Genomic DNA, 19,065 nt, shown 5'->3' with positions numbered 1-19,065 from the left:
TGAGGGTCCCATTTTTCAGCTGCCACCTGTACAGCTTGGTTTTATAGTATCTGCAGGACCCTGGGCAGGGGAACAGCCTCTTCAGCAAATTTTTCCCATATTCAGTGGGAAATGAGGGCACCGACCTAGCTGAGTTTCTGGAAGCCTGTGATTCGATGCCTGGCCTGCTCAGTGCCTGCTCTGGCCTCAGAAGAATGACAGTCTGGGAGGCAACCTGAGTTAAGAAGGCCTCAAGAAATCCCGCCTTCCCTCCCATCAGAGACCCAGGAGTTTTCCACTGTGTTTTCCTTTCAGGCATAAGGGCCTGGGGAACTGCCAGGGGCCTTTCAGCTCTCCCTCCCTGCTGAGCCCGGGCGGGATTGTGTAAGTGCCCCACCCCCACCCCCCGCTCCCATGCCCTGTGCGCCCGGGCCTGCCTGCCCTGTCCACCCATCTTCCCAGGGAGCTGTGCCAGAGGGCCTGGCTCAGCTGTCCCATACAGGTCTGGCTGCCCCGGGAAGCTCCCACCTGGCAGAGGCTGGTGGAGGACCCATCCTTTGATGTTGTAGGCCTACCCCAAACTGATGCCAAGGCCTGGGGTGCCTGTTGCAAGTCTAGGTAAGGGACTGAGGGGTGGTGTGTGTGCACTCAGAGAACTCTGCCCCTGCCAGGGCCCAGTCCTCCTGGGCTCTCTGGGCAGGTGCCCCACCTGTGTCCGCAGCCTTCCTCTTTCCTGCACCCATTCATGTCCAGGCACACGTTTGCATCGCTTGAGCTCCACAGGCATTTTCCTTGAGCTCTAGTTCCTGTCTGGGTGTGAGGAGGCCCTGCCTCAGGCGACAGGGAAGGTATTCGCTGCAGGAGCACACGGACACACACCTATTACCCTGTCTGGAAGCCTGTAAGGGTAAAGCCTCAATACCTCTATGTGACTGTGGAGAGGCATTTAACTGGTCACTCCCAGACCTGTGCCCTCCTGCCTGGTGATGGAGCCCTGCCACATAGCCCCGTATGGGGACCCACCGTGGCCCAGCAGGAGTCCTTCCACGCCAAGCCGACTGTCCCCAACCAACCAAACTCAAAGTTCAGGAGAGATAAACTATGTAACATCTTGAAGCTTACGCTTTCCTCTTCTATGTTAATCCCAAATGGGTCTTTTCTACCTTCCCTTTACCCGTGGTGGAAAAGCAGTGCCCTCAAACTCTTGTTGGGGGTGGGGTGGGGGGGTCACGGGAAGATGGAGAACACACAGCCAGTCAGAATTTGCTCACTCTTTGCTGCTGAATGGGGTATAGACTTAGGGTGGCCAACTGTCCCAGCTTGCCAAAGACTGAGGGAATTCCCAGGATGAAGAACTCTCAGTGCTACAACCAGGAAACTCCCCAGCAAACTGGGATGAGCTGGTCACTCTAGTGAGTCTAGACCCCTTTCACATATTGGAGAGGAGGACATTTCTGAAGAAACATATAACCGCCACCAAGAAGGGTCCTGGCAGCCTTCCATCCAAGAGCAGCTTCCAGCTGGGACTCTGCTTCTCTTTGCCATGGAGAATCCAGAGGACGCTGGGTCATTTGGCTTGTAGATGGCAGACCAGAGGACAGAGAATGAAGGGTTTTCAATGATCCCAGCAGTGGACCAGACAAGGCCCTCTACACCCCACCACCCCAGGGACCTTAGTTTTCCAGCTGCTAAAACAAATACCACACAATGGGCTGGTTTAACAACAGCGATTCATTAACTCAATGGTTTCAGAGCCTGCAAAGTTTGTTTCTTCTCAGAATATCTTCTGGGATGGTCAGAAATCTTTGGGGTTACTTGGTGTTCCTGTCACATGGCAATGCACATGGTGGTACCTTCTCCTTTCTTCTCAGGGTTCCACTGACTTCCGGCTTCTGGCTGCTCCCGGGAGCTTCTGTGTGACTTTTGGCTCTGCTTATGAAAGACCCCAGTCATCTGGATGAGAGCCCACCCTGATTCAGGAGTCACACCTTAACTTTAGAAAGTTAAGACATCTTTCTAAAGACATCCTATTTAGAACAGGTCTACACTCACTGGGCCAGAGGTTGGAATCTGAACATGGCTTTTGTGGGGGACAGAGTAATCCCCAACACGGGGATTGCATGTGCAGGGGGGGGGTCTCTAATCAGGTCACCAGCAGGGAAATCTGTGAGTTTCTAGACTTAGGTGGAAGCCAGGGAGGGTCTCTAGAAAAGGGAAAGAGATTTCACAGGCTTCTTTCAAAATGGTCTCTCCATCAAGAGCTTTTCAGGGTATCTCACAGGGAATAAAAAACATGCGGTTCTCACTTGAAAATGCTATAGGAAAATCTGAAGAGAGGATGTGGCCTCATTGCCCCAGAACTAAAACTTTGACAGGGAAGGGAAATCGATGGTGCCATTTGTAGGGAAATGGTAGCTATCAGAGCCCAATTGAGAAGCCCATACACCTAAAAAGAGAGTGGTCCAGCAGCTTTCCTCAGCCACAGTGGTCCTGTAACTTATTGTGGCCCAGCCTTGCTTGAATGGCTACCAACCAACAGCAGCTTTCTCCAGGCTATGCCACTTTCTCTTGCTAAGCTGCTTTAAGAGTATTCATTATCTCGAAAGTGTTGGCCAGACACCTCTCTATCCACTTTGTTGCTGACGGAGTCTCAGTTTTCCTTCTTGCTAGATGGGAGAAGTAGATGACCCCGCTCCTAGGAGGAAAGCAGCATACGGCAGCTTGCCCCAGCCCTACCCCCATCCCACTTCCATCCTGGATATTTGCAGACCACAGCACTCTGGGGTACAAGGTCCTTGTTCAGGACATGTTTTTAGGCCCCCAAACTATTAAGCACCTTAGGATTATGTGATAGGTTGAAAGTTTCCCCAATTAAGATTTTCAAGATGATAAGATATGTTCTGAAATTTTCTTCAGAAGTCCCCACTACTCTTAAACCAGGCTGGCTTTGGATTCAGGGCATTCATGATGAAAAGTTAAATACATTCTGAATACCTGCAGAAATAGATAAAAGGGGAATTAGAAATCAATATTTATAAGTGAGCCTACATGAAATGAAACAGGGAGGAGGAGAGGTGGGAGTTAAGAAACACCCTTAGCTGTGAACTTTTGGTTACTTAAAGCTTATATCTCCATGGAAAACTATGACCTGGTGATAGTGTGGCTTCTCCATGCCTCTTTCCCAGCCCCCCTTTCCTGGCTGTGCCTCCATCCGGGGCCAGCAGAGGGTATGGGGAGTTCACAGAACCCAATAGGATTCACTCCTGTTCTTGCTAGATGCTGGTTCTAAGCAGGTCTCTTTACCTTCCCCACCTCATCCCCATCATCTGCTAGAATGGGAGCAGGTTTCCGGGCATGGACAACTGTGGGCCTGGTAGGGTGGGGGGCCAGGTCTGATTGTGGCCCCCACTCTGCAAGGCCCCAGACCTTCATCAAGAAGTGACTGTTAGGCTTAGTATCCAGAACATATAAACAACCGTTACAACACAACAAGGAAAAGACAAACAACCCAATTTAAAAATGGGCAAAGAATGTGACTAGATGTTTTTCCAAAGAAGATATACAAATGGTCAATAAGCACATGAAAAGATGCTCAACATCATTAACCATTAGGGAAATGCAAATGAAAACTATAATGAGATATCACTTTACACCCCCAAGGATGGCTGTTATTAAAAAACAGGAAAACTGAAAATAACAAGTATTGAAAAGGATGCAGAGAAATAGGAAATCCAGTGCATTGTTGGTGAAAAATGTAAAATGGTGCAGCCACTAAGGAAAGCAATATGGCAGTTCCTCAAAAAGTTAAATATAGAATTACCATATGACCCAGCAATCCCACTTCTAGGTAAATACCCAAAGAAAGTAAAAACAGGATCACAAACAGCTACTTGTACACCAGGGTTCATAGCAGCCCTCTTCACAATTGCTGAAAGGTAGAAACAGCTCAAGAGCCCATCAACAAAGCAAAGGATAAAAACAGTGGTACATACACACAATTGAGTGTTAATGGGCCATAAGAAAGAATGAAGTTCTGAGTGAGGCACACTGCAACATGGAATAACCTTGGAAACATTATGCTCAGTGGCATAAGCAAGACACACAGGGCAAACATTGTACGATGTCACTTACAAGCACTGTCTAGAAATAGCAGATTTGCAGGGATAGAAAGCAGATTAGAGGTTACCAGGGTTAGAGAGAAGGAGGAGTGTATGTTTAGTGGATATGGAGTATTTGAAAAAAAAACTAATACTTTTTAAGAAGAATCAGATTGATTATGAATTTGCTCTGAGTCAAACAGAATTGGGCCCAGTGTCCCCAAAGTCCTATCCAGAGGTGTTGAGGCCCACTCAATGCCAGAACTCAGAAAAAAATGAACACATTTGAAACAGTTATACTGAATGGTCGAATCAGAGCGTGGGAAACAGCCTGATTTTACAGGTGAAGGTGCTGGGGTCTGGAAAGGGGGACTGATTGGCCCAGGACCCAACAGAGTAGCCCCTGGCCATATGCCCCACCCTGCCTCCCCTGGGTGTGGGGCCCTGGCTGACACCAGCTCTGAAAATCAAGAGACCACAGTGGCCAGAGCGGGGCTGGGAGCGGGGGGTGCTTCTTGGAGCAAGGAGGGCTTGGCGAGACCCTCCGAAGAGGAGGCAGGCAAGGTGAATGAATGCAGGAGCAAGAGCTTGGAGCAGGAGGGCCTGTGGGAAGAGGGACACTTCTAGCCTGGTTTCCCTCAACCAAGCAGAGGCCCTTCAGGGTGCCCTTCCACCTGTGCAAGGCTGCCTGGCAGGAAACCATAGGCCTGCTCCATCCCTGCCACAGCGCGTGGCCACAGCCGCCTCCCTGGCACACTTAAATGTAAGAGCAGAGGGGCTGCCAGCGAGGTCCTTGGCTCCTGTTCATGAATGTTCTCTGGGCTGGACATTGCTCGTTCATCTTCCCTTCCCACCTTACGAAGGGGGAAACTGAGGCAAGGGACAAGTAAGTGTTGCCCAAGGACATAGAATTAGTAAGGGGCAGAGCTGGGATCTGTGCCCAGGCAGTGCATCCCCTGCCCCTTGAACTGCACGCTACCTTCAATGGGAGGGGCGGCCCCCAGCGTTCAAGGGGAACAGTCCCTGGTCACTAAGCAGTGCCCTCCTTAGCTTCATGTTCCCCCTGCCCGCCCCTCCCCCTCCCCATCACGCACAGCATCTCTGGCCTCCTCTGTTGATTGGTGATGGGGGTTATTTCGGGGCCCTCATTCCTCGGCTGACGCCTCTTGGGCTGCATGGGGTGCAGGGAAGGCTTCCCATATAGGGGGTTCTGGCCCTGCGAGGGACCTGGCCACCAAGAGGGAAAGGCATTTTGCAGCTTTTGGTCACCAAGAACTCACTACTAAGTTCTCTCATGAAAAGCTTAAGGCTCCAATTGAGAGTTTTCATGACCCCGGCTAACAGCTGGTAGCATCCGCCCTGGGTGCTCCAGGTTAAGACCCCCCAGAGCCTTGCTCTAGGGCTGGAAGTCCTGCATTGCCCAGTGTCCCTTTATAGGGACCCACAAGACACATTTCTCTCGGGCCTCAGTGCCAGTGGGGCAGTGTTGCCTGGTGGTTAGCATGAGTGGTGGGGCTCAGGCTGCCTGGGGTCGGTCCCCACTTCCCCCTCCTGGAAGAGAGGTTGAGGGGGCTCCCTACCCACCCCACTCACATCTGTGGCTCGGAGCTGCGAGTCCTCAGGAGAGAGGACCTCTGTGTTCTCACCTATAAATGGGAACAGTACTAATAGCCTCCTAAGGTGAGGCTGAAAGTTCACGAAAGGGCTTCAAAAACATCAGCCGTTCATTATAATCTGGGAGACCTGGGTTTCTCCTGCATGACTTGCTTCCCTTTCCCCGCGGACCTTCAGGACCTTGTAACTGACCATGTCTTCCCCTGTCCTGGTGGCGGGGACACTCCGTGCCCTGGGAGCCCTGCCCCCACCCCCAGGTCAACGAGACCTCTGAAGAGTTCCTGCCCTGCTTTCCCTGAGCCCCACTCCACTTGTTTTTTCCGTGTTGTTCTTTAGGTAATTCTATAAACCTAAGAACCCAGGCCTGGTGGTAGGTTATTAGACTGACTATACACTCTTGTAGGATTATGTCCTGCAAGTTCCCGACCAGCCAAGGCAGATGTCCCCATTTTACAGATGGGAAGCGAGGGTCCCACAGGGAAGTGGTGGGGACAGAGGGCGGTCAGCCTGTGCCACCCAGCTGCACAGCACCAGGCTCCCCTCGCTCCTGCCCTGAGCTCTGCAACACACACACACACACACACGCGCGCGCGCGCGCGCGCGGCCTGGGCACCTGCTCTGCCCCTTCCTTGCTCTTCACGTTCACCGCAGCTTCCAGTCTTCCCTGCTACCAGTCTCTTGTCTTTGGGGGACTTTCCAAAGGATTGTTAAGTTCACTTTATTATTAAGGATAACAGAAAAATCAGCAGCTCCCTCCTCACCATGGCATTCAACTGAATAATTCAGGTTGCTCTGTCCTGGCAGGGGATTGCCCCTCCTGGGGAGGGCCAGCATGTCTCAAGGGAGTGTGGCTCATCTCTGCCCTGGAACAAGCTGGAGGAGCTCTGAGCCCTTGCACCCAGTGACCTCCCTACCCCCTCTCCTGGGAGGCTATACCCGGCCACTCCATGGTGCAGAGAGACCAAAGCCAGGCTGGTGAAGGGCGCCTTGTCCTGCAGGCCGCCCCTGACCCTCAGAAGGGGCTCCCTGGGGAAGGCCCCTGACCCCAAGGGTCTCACAGGCCGCCAGGGGAATGGGGGAGGGACCCAAACGCCCAAATGCCATCTCTGTATACACCTTGGTGGGCCCAGAGCTGACTCTCAGGCTCCAGGAGAACAGCCCAACTGCTCTGCAGAACAGAACCGGGAGCATGGGAGCTTTTCCAGGACACTTGGCTGGCTGGCAGTCATTTTGTTCCCATCTCAGCGACAGCAATTCACAACTTAGAACTGAGTGGTAACTGCCATTCTTGGGCTTACAAAGTTCCATGATTGGTGCTTTTCAAGAAATGAGCTAATGCCTGTGGTTGGTGGCATTAGCTCCAAGGTCACTAGCCCAGCTTGTGACTCTTACCCCCACCAAGCCCCCTCCCAGGACACCTCAGGCATCTTGTAATCTCTAGTCAAAGCATCCCTGGCCTGAGGATGTGGGGCCTCGAGGCCTCCTGAACCCTGCACTCTCACCCCAAGCTCCCTCCAGAAACACACTTTCTTAGGCCTCACAGCCCAGGACTTCTGCAGATGAGTTTGTATGTATGTACGTGCTTGTGTGTGCTTAAGTGTGCATGGATATCAGCCCCTGCTTGTCCTCTCCAGGGAACAATGTCCTTATCAGCCCCTGCCACCATATGCAAGTCACCCGGTGCTGATGGTGGCTGGGAGGTCAGGGCATGGGCGTGGTATTGGGGCCAGCAGCCTCTCCTCCCCCAGTCAAAGTGTGGAAAGAGCCAGTGTCCCGGCTTGAAGCCCCGGGAACTAGGACCTGCTGCCCTTCAATGAGGGAGCCTGCCTTCCTATGGAGCCAGAAACCCATGAGGAGGAGGCGCGCAGCAGGGCCCTCTACTCTCTCAGACAGACCCCTTTGCAGTATCACATCTGGTCTCAGTGTGCACACTTGGATTGTCCGCACAATCATCATCACACAGTCCACGCAGGTTCACACCTGTTGACTTTATTCTCCTTGGTACTTTTCCAAATTTTTGTTTAGCTTTTCAAAATGTGAGCATGCACACTCATACTCAAACTCCCTGCCCTGTTCACTGTCCAGTGGGGGAAGCAGGCACAGTCACAAAGGTTACAGAGTGAGCAGACAGCCACAGCAGTGGGAAATGCAGGAGGGAGAGAAGAAGATCTGCCTGAGCAGTTAGGGAGGGCTTCCCAGAGGAGGTGTCCTCAGCACTGCCCTAGAAAGAGTCATGGGGCTTTGGGGCTCCAGGGTGGACTGCTCCAGGTGGATTCCGAATCTCCCCTGCAGACCTCTCCTCCACACCACCAGTCCCCAGCCCCCTTCCCTGCTTTTCACCCTACCTCTGTTTTTGGATCCAAACAATAAAACAACCAAAGGACCAAACAGATAACAACGCAGTTTATCTGGAAAATAATGGAAGCTCAGTTCCAGTGGAGACATTTGGCTCAATTCTCTTCTAGAAATTTCAGATTCACCTAAGCCTCAGAACAGAAAGGAATTGTGAAGCTATCCTAATCCCACATCCTGCCCTGGGAGGTATGATCCCTCCATAAGTCTCTGAGAGGGGAGGGAGGGGGGTCCCCTGTGCACACAGGTGAGCCCACAATCACCCAGGGCCACCAGGGCATCGCAGCACAGCCCTGCTCAGTAGAGAACCCTGCCTCCCCCATTGGCCATCAGATCCCAGGGGGACTCCTTGCCCCCAGCCTAACTCCCTTCCAAACCCTCCCACCCCTGCTGGACTTGACAGATCTGATCATGGCAGATGGAGCAGCAGCCTCCATGGACTCGGAATCAGCAGGCCCCAGTGGGTAGGGGTGGGGGCAATGGTGGGCTCCATTTCCTTCCCCTCTGTGGTCTGAGAAATTGCTGAAATTCTCGATCCTCCTTTTCTTCAGGGGAGGGTGGGAGCAGATGAGAAAAAGCACTGTGCAAACTGTAAGCTGCTCCACAGATATTGTTTTTACGATGAAACCATTTGAGAGCATATGCAGAGCACCACATGAAGGAGTAGGGCACAACAGAGCAGTGAGGCATGCAGAGGTGCTAAGGAAGTCCCCGGCAAGTGTCCCTTAGGGCGACAGCTGTCCTTTGGGAGCTGTCTCTAGGCCCCTCATTACCTGCACAAGATAAACGCATGGGATCCTCAGAACCCACCTGGGGAAGGGGATCGTAGCCCCATGGGACCACAGGGGCAACTTGGTTCAGAGACGTGAAATGACCTGCCCTTGGTCACAGCTCATGGGCAGAGCATGGGACCTGGTGTTCGGGTCTTCTGGCCGGAAAAGCGGGCACTTTCCACCCTGTGCACACAGTAGGCCAGTTTCTAGGCCAGAGAGATCTTAGAAGATGTGAGTCACCTGAGTAGATGAAGAGAAATCACATTTGCTATAGGGGAAGGGCAGCATTCATTCAACATCTGCTCGCTGAGCTCCTAACTTCTGTTGAGTAAATAAAAAGGGGGGAGAGCATCATCGAAGGGATGTGCACTGGGTTCCTAAGGACTTCTGTGGCAGGGACCAAAGTGCTGCCTCCCTCTCTAAAGGTGAGGCTCAGCCGGAGCCTGGCAGGGGCCAGACCTCAGGCAGCACCCTGGGCACCTTCCGGGACAGAGCCTCTTTTTCATCAGGAGCAGCTAAGTAGATCCCAGGGCTTCAGTTGCAGGGACGGGGAGAAGGATGCGGGGGCCTCCCTTAGCTCACTCAAGGTGCCCAAGAGACCAAGGAGCAGGAGGGAAGCTGAGCCCGGCATTGGTGGGCAGGTCAGCTGAAGCAGCGCTGAGTGCAGACCCGGGGCCGCCAGGCCTGTGCGTGGGAGGGACAGGCGTGTGTCTGCACGCATGACCAAGGGAGGCAGTAGCAGCCCAAGTAAGGAAGATGGACAGACGGATGTGCAGCGCCAGAGCCACTCTGAGCACCAGCCTCCTGCCGCGGCCACCAGCCAGGCCATAGGCTGGGGCAGAGATGCCACTGGCCTTTGGCAGGGCGAGGCTGTGGTGAATGAATCACCATCCAGGGCTGGGAGCCTGCAGGCCTCGGTGCTGCTCCTCCAGGACCAGCTAATTCCCTTGGGGCAAGGCTGAGCCGATGATAGCCAGCACAGCCTGCAGGGCCCTGCAGAGCTCCCTGCACTGGCCACTGAGCAAGGGGCCAGCAGGGGGTAGACAGGAGGGCCCATCCCACCCCAGGCCTGGCCAGTGCTCCGCACCTACCTACAGAAGGTACAGAAATGCCTCTGGGGCAGGGGGAACCCCACCCTCCATCTATCTGAGGCTGGGGGAGGAAAGGAGGTACAGATACTCCTCCTGAGCTGCACAGGGCCTGATTATGTCAGGGCACCCCAGAGAGGGGGTGTACGGAAGAGGCCAGGCAGGGACAGCCCATTCTTCCTGGGATGGGGTAAGGAGCCAGTCAAAGTGTGAGTCCAGCCCCAGCAGGAATAGAAACTCAAGTCTCCAAGAAACAAACCACTTGGAAAACAAGGCCAGACATCACGCCAGCGCTCCCTGCTGCCCGCTGGCTGCTGGTAGCACAGGTGTGGCATTCCCAAGCTGACCCTATTTACATGCCAGGTTTGTTAAGCAAATCTCTACTGGGGTCCAGGCACATTTCCGGAGCTCAGGTAGCAAAGGGCTTGGTAGACAGTAGTCCCACAAGAAGAGCAGCCAACTTCTACCTAGCACCTACTGCATGCCAGGCCCAAAACCAGGGCTCACTTCCCATTGCGCCCACCTGCTAGGATGCCCATTATACAGATGGGGAAACTGAGGTTCAGCAAGTCACTGACTCAAGGCTATCTCATAAGTGCTGGGGTGGGTTATGAAGGATTGTCTGACTCCCCACAGGTAACCCCTACTTTGCACTGCCCCAGGACTCCAGGTGACAGGGGCAAGGACAGCCAGCTTCTGTCCTTAAGGAACCAAAGTCCTGCCGCACAGTTGCGAGGGGACAAAAGTTAGGCCCTGGGTAAGAAGGGGAGAGTCGAGGGGCTTGGGGTCTTCAGCGGGTGAGACCACAGCGGCCTGTGGGGCTGTCGCCTCCCATTTTGCTGCTCCTGAGCAGGAGCAGGAGCAGAAGCTCACAAGCACTTAGCTGCAGGGGCGGTGGTTGCAGTCCCATGCCAGGCACCTGTGCAGGGCCTCGGTCCCATAGTCCCCAGGCTCATCTCTGGGATCGAAACCAGCGTGACCGGGCAGGGCCCAGTGGGCTCTGTGGCCGCACAGCCCCAGACACAGTCACCTCCTCCCAGCCGGGGGAACAAAGGGGACAGGCTTGGGAGGGCGGGTTGTGATCACGTGCTCTCCCTCTCTGCCGCCGTGGCCCGGCCAGGAGCGGAGGGGCCTTGGGCGCCCTCTGCCGGCCTGGGGGCTCGTCCAGGAAGCGGGTGGCAGCTGCCGGGCGTCGATCGCCAGTTCCACCTCCACCCCCTCAGGCTGGCTGGGTGTGCACTGGTGGGTACCTGTGTGTGTGCATGTGTTACCTGTGTGTATGGGTGTGTGTGTATGCACAGATGTGTGAGTGTGCAAATGAGTCTCTGTGTGTGCATGCACTTGTATGCATGAATGTCTGAGGGCATATGTATGTGCATATCTGTGACTATATTTTACTTATGTCTGAGTGTCTGTGTGTGCATGCATCAGTGTGTGTGCACACCTGCACCTGCATTTGTCTGTGTATGCAGGTGCCAGTGTGTATGCAGATGTCAGTATGTGAAGGTGTACAGATGCGTATCTGTGCACGTACATGTCTGTGTGCACGTGTATTTCTGCGTATCTCTGGGTATGCATGTCTGTGGGTGTGGGTGTGTGTGCATGTGTCTGTGTGCACACGTGTCTGATTACGTGTCTTTGGGGGTGCGTGTCTTTGTGCATATGTTCCTGGGTGTGTCTGTGTGGGCGCATGTCTGGGTGAGGGTGCGTGTCCTTGCACACATCTGTCATCCAGGGCTCGGGTGTGTGGGGTGTAAACAGAGCCGGGCAAGCTTACCTGACTTCGTTCGTTCAGCCAAAAGCATTCAGGTGAGGTGGTCTCCGGGGATGACAGCTCACGTAACGTCAGCTGGGAGGGGCAGAGCTGTCCTCTGGTCACTGTCATGTTTATTCCATTCCTGCGAGTAGAAAGGGATGAAAATATTGAACTGAGTTCCAGCTCCAAGGAGCTCTGCATGTGAACAGTTATAATCTAGCATAATTAAGATGAAGACTGCATTGGAGGGACCTGCAAGGTGCAGGGGTGGGGGGATGGGGAATTCGGGGGCCTAAGTCTGCCTGGAGCAATCCCAGAGGGCTCCACCGAGGAGGCGAGCCTGAGCCGAGGCTTGAGGAATAAGTAAGAGACTGGGACCAGCAGGAATCATAGGTAAGGCTCAGGGCAAGGCGAGCAGAGAGTCGGAGAGGAAGGGGGAGCCTGCAGGGCAAGCCCGGGGCCTGGGGATGTCTAGTGGGAGGCGAGGCCAGAGATGAGCCAGGCACAGACTTTCAGTGTCAGCTGGTGGCAGACGAGGGTCAGTGAGGTCCCCTGGGGAAACTGAGTGTGGAAGGAGGGACGGTGGTTCTTCCCTCCAAGGTGTGTGGGCACCAGTTCAGGCAACCACTCTTGAGAAGCACCCAGGGTTCTGATCCTGACCAGGGGCACTCAGCCCTGGGCCCCAGAGCCCGGTAGAGGACTGGATGCTGTAGGAATCTTCCTGGCTCCCTGTTCTGAGACCCAGTGGTGCCCATGTCATGCCAGCTGCCATGGCCTCTGGTGCCTTTTGCCATCAATGCCTCCTCTGTGGTCTGAGCGGAGTGGGGAGGTGAGACCTTGGGCCCTGGCCAGCCTGGTCCCCTCGCAGGGTGGCACCAAGCTGGCCTCTGTGGCACTAGCCTCAGGCTCTTAAGCGGGCATTCTCCACCCTGAGGGTGGGCTGCTCCTGAAGCCCCTGCACCGAGGCCGGGGGCCGTGTTCATATGTGAAATCAAGCTCAAGAAAACGCCGCTGAACACAGGCTGAGATGGACTCAGCAAAATGGGGGCATGCCATAGCCTCGGGCACGGGACACTTACCACTTCGCTTTTCTCTCCTTTGCCGTACCTTCTGTGTCATCCCATTCTCCCAGGGTGGCAGAAACGATCTAGAACCTGGCCAAGTGCCGGCTCCCACCCCCCACCCTGCCTGTTCCTTGCTGGCACCCAGATGTAGCACGGGCGCCCTGGGGGTCCTCAAGGTGGTGTGCCCCTCCTACCTCCCACCCGTCACTTCTGCCCTCCCCAAGCCCTTCCCATCCCCGTTCCAAGTTGGGGCTCTGGGGAACCTCCTGCCATTTGTAGACTTGGCCACAGCCCTCCCCTTGGGACCCATCATGTCCCTGCAGTCTTCACCCTCTCCTGGAGTCTCCCAGGAAGCGAGGTGAGCATCGCCCTCGAGGGGCAGGCCGTGTGCCCCGTCCTGCCACCCCTCTCGCCTCTGGTAACACTAGTCCTCTTCCAGGGAGCCCACGTGCCAGATGTGGGGCTAGGGGTGCTGCGCGCATTACGTCATCTAACCCTGGCAGCCAACCCACAAGGGAGGTCACCGCCTTGTCCCCAGCTCACGGTGGAGGGGACTGAGACCCTGAGAGCCTCCAACACTGGCTCAAGGTCAGGACTAGAAGCCAGGTCTGCCAGACCCCTGACCCCTGAGCACACCCTACATGAGGGCTGCTGCCTCCACATCGGGCCCCTCCCCACCCGGGCAGTGGCGGGGTCTCTCCACTGTCCTGCCCATCTTGTTGCTTCTCACACAGGATCTTCTGGGCCTCCCACCAACTCCAGGATAAACCCCTCGGGGCGACCCTCTGCCTCTGTGCGTGCTCACTCCCTCTTCCCCAGCTTCCCCGCCTCCCTGGACACCCCTTGCTTCCACCGCCTCCATCTCATTCCAGGCCTTGAGAAGAAGGGGTTAGGTGCTGAGAAGGGAGCCTGGCAAAGCTGTGCTCTCCCCACAAAGCTCTATCCGGCTCCTAGGGGGCTGGCCGACAGATGCCCAAGACCCTCAGGGGTGCAGGTCCTTGGCCCTGCCAGGGGCTGACCCTCTTCTGGAGTAGGTGTGAGCGAAAGAGGTGCCAGAGGGTGACCGTGGGCTGCCCTCCCCGCACGGCACGGCCTCCCGGGCCCTGGGAGCCGTTGCTAGGCTGGCACACAGGCAGCACACACTCTGTACACACACAGCCTGCAGCTGTGCCCACAGAGCACAGGGTGGCAGCCGCTGGGGGAGGGGTATCTTCTTGCCCAGGGAGCCAGAGGGAGAGAAGGGACAGCCCAAGCAGGGCCCGGGGCACAGCAAGGGAGACCTTCCATCCTCCTCCAGGCATGGATTGCTGCTCTTTGCGGAGCAAATGGGGGTGGGGGTCCTAGGCCTATGCCCCCACTTTGCTCATCTGCAGCCTGCCTCCTGGGCAGCCAGAGGCTCTCCTGGTGTTACTGGGGACCAAGCGGCAGATGGAGCCTTCTGGCCACCATGCCCAGCTTTTCCGCCCCTTTGCCCCTGTCGGGGAGGATCCTGGGGCACAGGACTCTTCCAGACTCAAATGTGGGGGTCCCCCACTTCTCCTGAGCCTCTCCAGGCACCTGGAACCTCAGAGCTCCTCTCTGGAGGTCCTCAGGCACTTCCTGTGGATTTCCCCGGGGTGCCCTCAGGATGTGGCTGAGGGGGAGGATTTGAGCCCGGGGCCCAGGTGGAGAGGTCACTGGCCCGGCACTCCGCCACTGCTGCAGTCCTGACAAGATCCGCTGGGAGCAGTTTAATGCACTGGGGATAGGTGGTGAGGGCCCGAGTGGGGGCGGGGGGGGTAGGGAGGGGCGCCATTCTGGGCAGACTCTTCAGCTGGCAGAGGCTCCTGCCAAGACATTTCCCCGCCCCGCCCCTGCCCCTCCACTCATTATCAACTTGGGTTTTGTGTGCAAACAGCAGCTGGTCTCTTTTGTCACCTCCCCTCCCCCTCTTTCTCTCTTCCCCTTCCCTCTCCCCCTCCCCAATGAACCCAACTGGCTCTTCCTTCTCAGACCCTCCCCCACCCCCACCCACACAGCTGATATAGAACCTGTGACCCCCAAGAGTGCCCTGGGAGGGGCGGTGGCCCCTGCCAATCCTTGGCCCACAGCTCCTAAATTCTGCTCCAGCCTCCCAAGAGTTGATATTAAACCATCTGGCAAGGCAGAGCCAGAGAGGGCAATTGTCTAATCCAAGGACACAGAGCAAGGAAGTGCAGAGCTCAGGTGCAGTAGGTTGCAGAACCTGTTTGCAGAGCCACTAGTGCCTGGCCTAGGCTGTCCCCGGGTGGCCACTGGGATTGGCATCTGCTTCTATTAGGGCCCTGGGACGGTGGACCCACTCCCAACCTCCTGGCCTGGGCCATGGGCTTCAACTGCCACAGGGGGTGGGCCAGGAAAGGTGGACAGGTCAGGTGGCAGACCCTGTCAGTTACACCCAGGAGCTGCAACTGGGTGCTGAGGAAAGCCTGTTGCAGGGGGGCACTGTGGACTGTGGAGGGGGAGAGCAAGGCGGCTGTACAGGGGTCTAGGCAGAGAGCGGGATGGAGTGGGTGGGGTGGGCAGAGTCGGGCAACACCAGGTCTCAGGCCAGGACAGTGCTGAGGGTGGTGGCCTTTTGCAGGGTGGAGCTAGTGAGGGCTTTGAGTCTGGGACAAAAGGGGTCTGATGTGTCTTAAAGATGTCCAGAGCAGGCCAGGACTGCAGGGAGCCCAGGAGAGAGGTCCAGGAGAGAAGTCCAGGTGGGCAGATTGGGATCTGGGAGAAGATGATGAAGTGAAGGGAGAAGGGGCCTGAGTCCTGAGCAGAAGGCCCAGAGTGCAGGAGAGGAAATTCCAAAGAGGACTCCTGGGGGTCCCCTTCGATTAGGGGATCTGGGGGAGGCTGTGGCATGGGCTTACAACCACTCTGGGATAAGAGCTGACATCAATACTGTAAGCGTCCCCATTTCACACAAGAGGAAACAGAGGCTCCAGCTGTTAAGTGGCAGAGCCTCTCGAGTCTCTGCCCTAGCGAAGATTGGGCCTGCGGGTGCTGGGCAGCCCTCGGGGACTGTGGGGTGAGAGCTTGCTGCTGCTGTTTGTGGGGACAGGGACTCGCAGATGCTCAGGGAGCCCCACTGTCAGCCCAGCGCTGGGTCTGGGTCACCCCCTCCTCAGGGAGCTCACTGGGGGATGCAGCACTGGGGGGGGGGGGGACCACGGAGGGCAGGCACCTGCGACTCCAGAGACCTCGCTGAGGAGGCCGCCCTAAGTTGGATATGGAAGGAAGGCCCGAGTTGATTAGGTGCATAATTTAGGGATGGGGGCGGCCTGTGCACGGGCCGCGAGGGCGCGCGCGAGGAAGCCCGCGCGGCCTGGGAAGGAAAGGTGGGTCCGGCTGGCCCACTGCCCGGGCCTGGCGTCCGCCCGCAACCCCGCTAGGAGCCAAAGCCCGCCCTCCCAAAAGCGCTTTTCTGGGCTTTGAGCAAGCCCTTCGTGCCCCTGGGGCAGCCGCAGGCACACGAGCGTGCAAGGCCACTAGCAGGCGACAGGAGGGCCTGCACACGCGCTCAGACTCTCGGGCACACGCGCGCGCACACGGCCGGGTCCGCGCGGGCCGGAAGGCGCAGGGCCCGAGGCCGGGCGGCGGGCGGCGGGCGGCGGGTGGGCGCGCCGGGGCCGCCGGGCCGAGCGGGAACAATGGACGCGGCGGGGGCGGCCGGGCCGGGCCGGGATTGGCGGTTGGCGGTGGTTGGAGGCCCCGGCCCGGCCGGGATTGGCCCCGGGACCAGCGGGGACCCGTCCCGCCCCTGGCGGCCGAAACCCGAGCCGGGAGCCGCCCGCGCCCCCGCCATCTGCGCCGGGGCGGGGCGCAGGCGGGAGTCGGGTTCCTGCCCAGCCCCCGCGGCCAACCCCTTACCGAGCCACCTGGGTGCGGGACCAAGCCCCCGCCGCCGCCCCGCTCAACGTCCCCACCTCGGCCCAGCTGCGCGCGGGGTGCCTCGGAGCCCCGGAAGCGGCTTCGGCCACGACCTCGCGGAGAGGCCCGACGGGCAGGGTCCCGGGTCACAGCAGGGCCGCGGGGCTCAGGTGGAAAGGGGCGAGGATACAGGAAACTGCCCTTTCCGGGGTCGTGGCCGGGGCCTGGTGGCTGGACTGGGAGAAGGGCCCGAGAACAGGGGAGGGGCAGAGAGCGCAGTGGGGCGGTGTTGCGATCTCAGGGGATGGGTGGTTAGATGGCCCGAGGCAGCTCCGGGGTCCACTGGGACAGCGGGCGGTAGTAGGACTCCGACAAGGTTTGGAGTCAGGAGAGGAAGCTGCCAGCCAGGCCCCTGCTCCATGACTTGAAATGAGGGGCCTTCTCCATTCCATCCTTCTCTCTCAGCTGCCTGGGAGGTGAAGGGGAAGGGGTGGGGCGAGGGACAGGGCCACCAATCACAGCTGCAGATGCCACTTTGAATCTGGGTTGGCGGCCAGGTGTGCCAGAGCCCTCTTTGTCCCCACTCGCCTGCCCAGGCACGCCCCACTCCACCCCCCCCCTCAGGGACAGTTGGTAGCCTCTCCTCCCCAGGGCTCCCCACCTCCCCAGCCCCATCCACCCTGGGTGTGAAGTGAAACCCAGTTCTGCCTCCAATCCCTGGTGACTCTAAACTGGGACCCTTTCCCAGTTCTGCCCAGGGACAATTGGCATGAGACTGCTGCCTTCATCTCTCCCACGGTGACCAGGAGTGGGATGGTGGGGAGGGAGGGGCAAAAGCCCAGTATTTGCAGCAAAAATCCTGGAAATAGGCTCTGAGACCCAGGGTAAGGCCCTTACCTCGGAGGTGGCTCCTGAAGTTGTTCAGATCAAGATATTAAGGGTCTATCTCCTGTGTTGTTGTGAGGATTAAATAAGATCCTGTGCTGGAGAGGGTTTTGTGAGACTAAAACCTCACAGGTGTGTAGGGATGGAACGTGGAGCAGGGAAGCACAGTTCTCACTCTGCCCTGATAGCTGGGACTGGCAGCTGGGGGCGTCTGGGAGGATCAGGGGTCCTGCCCGAGGCTGCCAGGCAGGGACCAGTGAGGCCAGCAGGGCATCTGTCCTCTTGGAGTGCAGAGCCCCACGGGGCCTGAAGGGAAGAGAGCACAGATCTGGACTCCTGGGGAAAGCGAGTTAGCAGGAGACAGCTCAAGTACTGCGTGCCCTGTGCCGGGAGTTTAGGGCTCCTGGCCCTCACACGGTCCCCAGGTTTTCCACAAAAGATGGGGCAGAGGGATTGGGGCTGCTTTTATTTCCAGAGGTTTGGTGACCTTCTCCCTGATCAAGGTCAGAGGGCAGGTCAGGGGCCTTCGGACTTCACCACTCGGAGACCCCACTCTGCTTCCCTATCCCTGCTTTCTGCCTCCTCCCTCCCACCAAAGTCTGGAATAAAATTGCCAAGGCCCTCCTGAGCTGCCTCCCTCTTCTCTCCACTGAGACAGCAGCCTCCAGCTGAGCAGTCCCCTGCCCCCAGGACCCACCAGGAGGCCTGGTCACTGGAAGAGCCTGTGTTCTGAATCAGCTAGCCCAGGACTGAATCCTGATTCTGCTCCTTGCAAACTGGGCCTGCTTTCCCCATCTGTAAAATGGGTTTGACGACGACATCTGGGCAGTGTTCTGAGTGCTTTACACATTTTCCTGTTGACCCGTTTAATCCTCAATTCTGACTGTTATGCATCCATAATAAACGTAGAATAATGTTAGTACCTAGTTCACACAGTTGTGGATTCAATGAGATAATACATGTCAAACATTTAGAGCAGCCTGAAACTGCTAGCTGTTCTTTTGGAGCTAGTCCTTCCTGCCAACACCTGTCCCCCAATTTAAACACCAGCCCCGCCTAACTGTAGGCACGTGGCTCTCCCCTTGTCCTAGCCACCTTTCTTCTCTGTGTCCTAGTACCTGGCACAGAATGGGTGCTTAATACATAATTAGGAATGAAATAGGAGGAGGTGTTTGGAAGGAGGCTGAGTGGAAGAAATTACTCAATGCTCATGCGCCCCCTGGTGGTCATCTTGGGCATTCCATGCCTCCCCTCAGCCTTTAAAATGGGAGGACAGAGAACAGTCCCCAGGCTTGGGACAAGGACCATCTGCAACCTAGGGAGCCATCGGTCCCAGACTTCGGCTGCAAATGTCTGTGGGATTGCAGGGGTTTCTGAGCCCTAGCCAGCTCGACCTTTCTCCCTTGTGCCTCCCCTCTGCAAGTGGTACATGTGTTTGTGTGTGTACACTTGTCAATGTGAGCTAGACTGTGCCCACGAGGCTAAGTGTTTGCACCTGCACAGAACAGATGGAGCAACAGAATCTGTGTTCAGAAGATGCACGTGTGGGTCGGATGTGTGTGCTCGAGTCCACATTCA

At 56.8% G+C, this 19,065-nt stretch overlaps 1 long non-coding RNA gene across 2 annotated transcripts; it reads right to left on the bottom strand.

The window, feature by feature from the left end:
* Positions 1-1,665: 1,665 nt before the first annotated feature.
* On the bottom strand, positions 1,666-17,070 carry LOC143678218 (uncharacterized). Of its 2 annotated transcripts, XR_013173116.1 has the most exons (4): positions 16,603-17,070; positions 11,681-11,801; positions 8,853-9,055; positions 1,666-2,973 (listed from the first exon to the last, which is right to left on the bottom strand). It is a non-coding gene; the product is annotated as an uncharacterized LOC143678218 (long non-coding RNA). The 2 variants fall into 2 exon arrangements; XR_013173117.1 differs by lacking the exon at positions 8,853-9,055 and having other exon boundaries at positions 1,667-2,973.
* Positions 17,071-19,065: the final 1,995 nt, after the last annotated feature.

The sequence above is a fragment of the Tamandua tetradactyla genome, chromosome 3, assembly GCF_023851605.1.
Source record: "Tamandua tetradactyla isolate mTamTet1 chromosome 3, mTamTet1.pri, whole genome shotgun sequence".
Classification (NCBI taxonomy): Eukaryota; Metazoa; Chordata; class Mammalia; order Pilosa; family Myrmecophagidae; genus Tamandua; species Tamandua tetradactyla.
This window is presented reverse-complemented; position numbering and strand designations above follow the sequence as displayed.